This window comes from Elephantulus edwardii, unplaced genomic scaffold (assembly GCF_000299155.1).
Source record: "Elephantulus edwardii isolate Elephantulus edwardi_28Jun2011 unplaced genomic scaffold, EleEdw1.0 scaffold00212, whole genome shotgun sequence".
NCBI lineage: Eukaryota > Metazoa > Chordata > Mammalia > Macroscelidea > Macroscelididae > Elephantulus > Elephantulus edwardii.
This window is the reverse complement of record NW_006399962.1, coordinates 5,003,920-5,011,125: the sequence shown is the minus strand read 5'-3', so window position 1 is coordinate 5,011,125 and position 7,206 is coordinate 5,003,920. Positions and strand designations below refer to the sequence as shown.

At 44.6% G+C, this 7,206-nt stretch overlaps 2 pseudogenes; one reads left to right on the top strand and one right to left on the bottom strand.

Moving 5' to 3' along the window:
- Nucleotides 1-647: 647 nt before the first annotated feature.
- On the bottom strand, nt 648-1,146 carry LOC102862770 (annotated as a pseudogene).
- A 399-nt stretch (nt 1,147-1,545) lies between these two features.
- On the top strand, nt 1,546-5,255 carry LOC102851635 (annotated as a pseudogene).
- The last annotated feature ends 1,951 nt before the right edge of the window (nt 5,256-7,206 follow it).

Below are 7,206 nucleotides of genomic sequence, written 5' to 3'. Positions count from 1 at the left end.
CTTCAGTTTGGGAGGAGCAGAGGCTTCCTTCTTCTCTTTCGGCACCATCTTTGTAGAAAGGCTGAAGATAATTTTTAAATTAATGTCTTAAGAGGGAATGTACACATTTCTTTTTTTTGGTGAACTTTTTTATTATTGATTGTTTGTTTGTTTTTAATGGAAGATTCCTGGGTGGCCCTGACTCAAGTGGGCATGATCAGGGCACAAGGGGATGGGAACCAGCCAGCGTGGGGAGAGATCATCTCCACAACATTCCGTTTATACACAGAACTAAACAGACAAGAACAGAGTCACTATTGTGGTTAGAAACTGGCTACCTGGGAAGGGAAAGGAGCAGGTAGGGAGTGGAGGTGTTGTTAAAAAAAAATAAATGTAGCACTTAAACTGGGTTCCATGGGAAAACTTGGTCTGTTTCAACCCCATAGGAATCAGAAGATCAAAAGCGATTTGGGATGGCCAGAACCATCACGGGTGGAGGGAAGAGGAAGGTCCAGGGGTGGAGTATTGTTTGGCAACTGAGGTGAAGGGATTCCCTTTCCCCTGCTGGGAACCCCCAGCCTCTCAGGTGTGGCAGAAAGGGGGCAGCTTGCAGCTCCCACAGGCAGGTCTGAGGCTGCCAGATGTTCCAGGCAGGGAACTGAAGGGGCTCACAAGGGCTTGCCCTCCAGGAAGATGACAGCACTGCCCCCAGTTTCTCTGCCAGGGTGCAGCGGTCCTTGACCTCCTCATAGCAGTTTGCTTGTAATCCATGCTTGATCCCTGTCAGCTTCTTCTTGATGGCATCCTTGGAGCTAGCATAGATCATTTTGTGCTTAAGAGGTGCACACTCAAGGGCCCGAAATATAAACACCATGTCCTCCTCCTTGCTCTCCTTGGTCTCATAGGTTGCATCATACAGGGTGTGGCAGCAGTCTTTCTCCGGCAGCATCTTGACAAAGGTGGCATAGGGGTCGTCGACAGTCTGGCCAACATCTCCGACCACAATCTCCTTGCCCTCATCCAGGATGATGTTCTTCCTGTCTTCGCTCAGGCAGAAGAGCGCTGCCTTCTTGCGCTTCTTCACCTCCTCTGGTGAAGATCTGTGCACCTTCATGTCATTGAACTCTTTGATGGCACCATCAGAGACACAGCCACACCAGAGGCCATGTTTCTGGAAGCAAAAGGGATATGGCAAAGGGAGCAAGAGAAGACAAGAGCCGTCACAGCTGCTGCCTGGATCCGACTAGGGAATGTACGCATTTTGTTGCCACTAGAATAAAAAAGCATATTGTTATAGAAAATACAATTCTGAACAGCCACATGAATTTATGCTCCAGGAGTGATGTTGTAAGCATTTAATATCCTAACCTGATTATTTTTTTCATTTATATACACTCACTTTTCACTTAACAGCATAGTTCCATTCCAACAACTAAGTCATTGTGAACAAATAGGTATTGTACAACTACGGAGGATGACTACATCACATCTAAAAATGGAAGATTACTATATCATTACAGAACTACCAAATCACATCACTACATACCTGCCAAACCACTGAAAATCATGGTCCTGTCAAGGTGATGCATGACCTTAACCCTTATAGCCAGTGTAACTCTCACCTCACATGTCACCTTTTGTAGGTCATTAGTGCATAAAATAGTAAGATAGTTGGTTTTTCACTCTCATTTTAAATGCAAAATTTCAGACAAAATAGTAAGTTAAAAGCTTAATATACTAAGTGTATTTAATTATATTTTAGGAGAAGCTGACAGCCTCCCTAGGCATCAAATTGGTACCTGTGGCAGGACAGTTAGAAGCACTCTTCTGAGCAAGCCACAAGTTATCACAAGACCCAAGCACACACCCTACATAAGCAGCCACAGAATTCAGCTACACAAACCACCTCAATGTTCCTTTCTGACAGGCTTTACTAGCAAAGCTGTCTGCAAAAGCATTCAGGTGCCATGTATGTGTGGAAGAAAAAAAACTGATCCTCTATGACCATGCAGAGGAGCAGCCATGAAGAAGCCTAGAGCATATGCCCCATAATGATGACACTGTTTGGGGCAAATATCCAGTCAGACTCCATCTTGAACACAAATTATGAGCACCTCTTAACCCACACTGTTGTTGTTGTTGTCATGTGCCGTCGAGTCGCCTGCGACTCTTAGCGACCCTATGTACAACAGCCCTAAACTCCGCTCTGTCCTGTGCCAATCGCACTGTCTCTGACACTCCCATCCCAATTATCCCAGTCACTGAATCAATCCACCTCATAGAGGACCTTCCTCTCCTGCAAAGTCCCTCCACCCTTCCAAGCATGATGTCCCTCTCTAAGGACCGGTCTCTCCTCACAACATGTCCAAAGTAAGTTAGACGGAGCCTCAGAATCCTTGCCTCCAAGGAGCCACCCGGTTTAACCCTCTCCAGGACAAATCTGTTTCCTTTCCTAGCAGTCCATGGTATTCTCAATACTCTTCTCCAGCACCAGAGCTCAAAGGCATCAATTCTCCTTCTATCCTCCTTGGTCATTGTCCAACTCTCTGATGCATAACAGGTGATTGCGAAGACCATGGCCTGTATCAGACACACCTTAGTCTTCAGAGAGGCACCACTGCTCTTCAGCACTTTGGAGAGGTCCCTAACAGCAGACTTTCCCATGGCAATCGCCTTTTAATTTCCTGGCTGCTGGTGCCAAGACTGTTGACTATGGAGCCAAGCAAACTAAAGCTGTGTACAATCTCAGTCTCTTCACCATCCTTCCTGATGTTGCCAGTTGGTCCAGTGGTGAGAATCTTTGTCTTCCTGACATTGAGCCTCAATCCATATTGCAGGCTGCAGTCCTTGACCCTCTGCAGCAGGCGCTTCAGGTCTTCCTCAGTTTCAGCAAGCATGGTTGTGTCATCCACATAATGCAGATTGTTGATAAATTGTCCACCAATCTTGACCCCACATTTCTCCTCATAGAGCCCAGCCTCCCGGATAATCTGTTCTGCATATAGGTTGAAAAGGTATGGAGACAGGATGCATCCCTGGCGTACGCCCTTCCCAATTTTGAACCATGCAGTGTTCCCTTGCTCTGTTCTGACGACTGCCTCCTGGTCCAAGTATAAGTTTCGCATTAGAACGATCAAGTGTTCTGGGATTCCCATTCTTCTCAGAGTCAGCCACAGTTTGTTATGATCTACACAGTCAAATGCCTTTGCATAGTCAATGAAACACAGATAGACATTCTTCTGGTATTCCCTGCTTTCAGCCAAGATCCATCTAACATCAGCTACAATATCTCTAGTACCACGACCTCTTTTTCTAAGAAAATACCACCAACCCCTGTTAGAAATACTAAATAAACATGAGTCAATCTCCAAAACTTTAACCTAACCTACAAATACTCCCTCAGAACTTCCCCCTTTTGAGGTGGCATTATTCAAGGCACCAGACTCCTTTTTATTTTCTATAAATAAAAATGATTGAAGAGAAGGGCAGCGACTAAGGAGTGCGGGAGCAGGAAGCCCCAGAGGTGATGGTTTCTGCCTGGGGGTCCTGCGGGGAGTGGTGATTGTGAAGGGGCAGCGGTTCGACATGGACCCTCGCTACTCACAGCTGCAGTACGTTGGCAAGGGAGCCTATGGGCATGGTCAACCCAGCTTATGACCACATATGCAAGACTCATGTGGCCACGAAGAAGAGCAGCCCCTTTGAGCATCAGACCTGCTACCAGCACACATTGAGGGAGATCCAGATCTTGCTACACTTCTGCCATGAGATTGTCATTGGCATCTGAGACATTCTGTGGGCAGGCACCCACCCTGGAAGTCATGAGATATGTCTACATTGTGCAGGGCCTGGTGGAAACACATCTGTACAAGTTGCTCAAAAGTCAATAGCCAATAGCTAAAAAAAAAAAAAAAAAGTCAATAGCTCCAACCACCAACCAGTGTTTCCACCAATCAGTCTCCTCATCTCTTTCATACTCCAGTAACATATTCACAAGACTCTAAGGTTTCTCCTGGGTTCCACATATCACTGAATTCTTACCAGTTCCCTTCAACACTGTGGTATCTCTCTAGCTTTGTGCTATTTTGGAAAGACCAGGCTGCCTCTGTACATTTGTTTAACCAATATTTACATAACTATTGCAAATTTTTGCTCTTTCATATAAATGTTTGAATACAATGATGGAAAAAAATTTTAAATGTATCTAGAAATTGGGATAGAATTATTTGAGATTTATAGAAAAAAAAATAAAAGGGAGAATTGACATCTTTATAATGTTAAATCAACCCTTCCAGAGAATGGTTTCACATTTTTGTTTTAAATTTTTCTTTTCTATTCTTTCCTAACATTTTTTTCCAGTGTTACCAGGGATGAGGAATTGTTATTTTTACAGTCCTGTTATTTTAAATTTTTTTTTGTCTAGCTTTAAAAATTTTAGTTTTATCACTGTTGTGAGTTATATTTTTTGTTATATTTTCTAGTTCTTTTTTCCCACTCAAAAATGTAACTAAACTTATAATTTGATCTGGTATCCAATAGCTTTTTTTAGATCATTTTAAAAACAGAAAAAGCTAAACAATGACCACATCTGCTACTTCCTCTACCAGATCCTGCGGGGCCTCAAGTACATCCACTTGGCCAACACACTCCACCAAGACCTAAAGCCCCCCTCCAGCCCATTTATCAATACCACCTGAACCTCAAGATCTGCCATTTCTGCCTGGCCCGGATTGCTGAGCCTGAGCATGACCACACTGGCTTCCCGACTGAGAACCTGGCTGCACGCTGGTACAGGCACAAGAAATCATGCTCAACTCCAAAGGGCTACACCAACTCCATCGACATCTGATCTGCGGGCTACATCCTGGCTGAGATACTCTCTAACCAGCTCATCTTCCCCAGCAAGCACTACCTGGACCAGCTCATGCATATTCTGAGTATCCTGGAATTCCCATCCCAGGAGGACTTGAACTGTATCAACAGCCCACAACTACCTGCAGTTTTTGCCCTCCAAGACCAAGATGGCCTGGATCAAGCTTTTTCCCAAGTCAGACCCCAAAGCCTTTTCACTGCTGAGCCAGATGTTGACCTTTAACTCCAAAAAAGGGATCACAGTGGAGGAAGCACTGGAGCAGTACTATGGCCCCGTGGATGAGCCCGTGGCTGAGAAGTCCTTCACCTTTGACATAGAACTGGATGATCTGCCCAAGGAATGGCTGAAGGAGCTCACCTTCCAGGAGACAGATGCTTCCAGATCTGCACTACAGGGTCCCTAACCATGGTGGACACTCCTGCTCCCAAGGGCCTGGCCCTGCCTCCTGCCAACCCCTCCTCTACTGGATTGTTAGCAAATGGACGCTCTACCCAACCCTGACCCCCACAGTCCTGCGCAGGGCAGAGGACGGGACTGGCCACCTTTTCTCCCTGTGCTCAGAGATTCCTGCTTCAGGCAGTTCAAAATCTTTCTCCCTTCCTCCCTCCAGGCCCTGAGGGGCTCAGGTGACCCCACAGCAAACCTTCTCCCCCACTAGTTCTGCATATATCCCAGCATCCTAGTCTCTGGTAGTTCTGAGTACCCCCTGAACTTAATAAGGTGTGGCCAAGGCAGTCCAGGATACCGAGGAGGGACTCTGGTGAGCTAACCTCATCAAAACCCTACCAGTTTTCCCTGAAGGAGCATTTTAAGTCTCAAAATCTAGTATCCCTGAGGAATAAGGCCTAAACCCAAGTCCCTGAGCCCCAAAATTTTCCTCATTTAATGCCCTGCTGATTCTGTGTGGGGGTGATGAGAAGTGGAGAGGGGGCACATGATAATCCCAGTGCCCACTGCCCACCTCCCTGTGCCTGTAACTACTATATAAATGTAGAGATTTCACAGAGAAAAAATGTTTCCTCTTTCACCAAAAAATAAAATAAGATAAAAATAAATACCCTCTGTGGTTCTTAGTGTTTTCATTTAACTTCTAATTGGAGTGGGGGGAGGAACAAAACATTATAGGCCTGTTATGCAACAAGAAAGCTCTGGTGAACTAGGGTAAGGAGTTGCACTGCTAACCCAAAGGCAGGCAGTTCAAAGCCACCAGCTGCTCCTCAGAAAAAAGGTGGACAATCTCCTCTCAAGTGATTTTTAGCCTCTCAAAACTGTTAGAGAGTTATTTATGAGTTCATACCAACTCAATGACACATAACAACAACATGATACAATGGAGACTGTGGTCAATGCTTAGATCTCAAAACCAGTTCAAATGATACTTGCACCCAGGCATTCCAATTTTTCATGATGCATTGAAGGCTTGGTCTAGAGTAAGAGAAGAATAACTGATTTTTTTTTCTGGTTTCTTAAGCATTTGTCATAGTTGTCTAGTGCTGCTATGTCACAGAGACACTACAAAAGGATGACTTTTAACAAACAGAATTTTAGAAGGCTCATTCTTTTTCTAGAAAAGTGTTCTTGTTTTCATTAGCATCTATAAACCCAACATTCCTTAGAAATCACCATAAGCCTTTTCATTGTCAAAGAACTTCCTCACATAAAGACTTGAGTCCAAAACGACAAGCCCCACTCCTTGCAATCATTTCTCAGTGGTACTGGTGTCCCTACCTCCACCCCTCAGCTCTCTTTCTTCACCTTTAAATGTTACGAGAGAGAAGGTATTACAGGCCACACCTAGGGAAACTTCCCTTTCATGGATCAGGACTGTGGTTCATTCCACCCTTTATCCTCTTGCAAATGATTGATTAGATCATGGGGGATCATTACATAGCTCTTCACTATATCATTACTTACAGATAATTTGGGAGGACACAATTTGATCCATTATTTAATCCAGTCTTGTAGACTGTATAGGGTAGGCATCATAGTGAAAAGTCACCCAACCCAGTAAACCTGAAGTCAAGGCCCCTGAGAAGAAAGAAATAACTGAACTGAAAGTCAAATTTCAGGGACACATCCTTTAAGAGCTTAAATCAGTAGAAGCAATAAAAAAGTCAAATACAGATGAGTCAATCACAAATTTAGAATTAAAAAACATATGCCTCTTGATGGAGAAAGCTCCCTTCTGATGGCAGTGTCTGTCCCTGACCTGCTTCAGGCCACGCAGCTCCATCATTACATGAAGGTCCTTCTACTTCATGGACTCTTGCCAATTCATGTCATTCGGTTCCTGCTTAAGCTTCACATGCAGGCTCAGCAGGACTTCCAGTTGCTGCTGGAGCTATTAGAGAAGA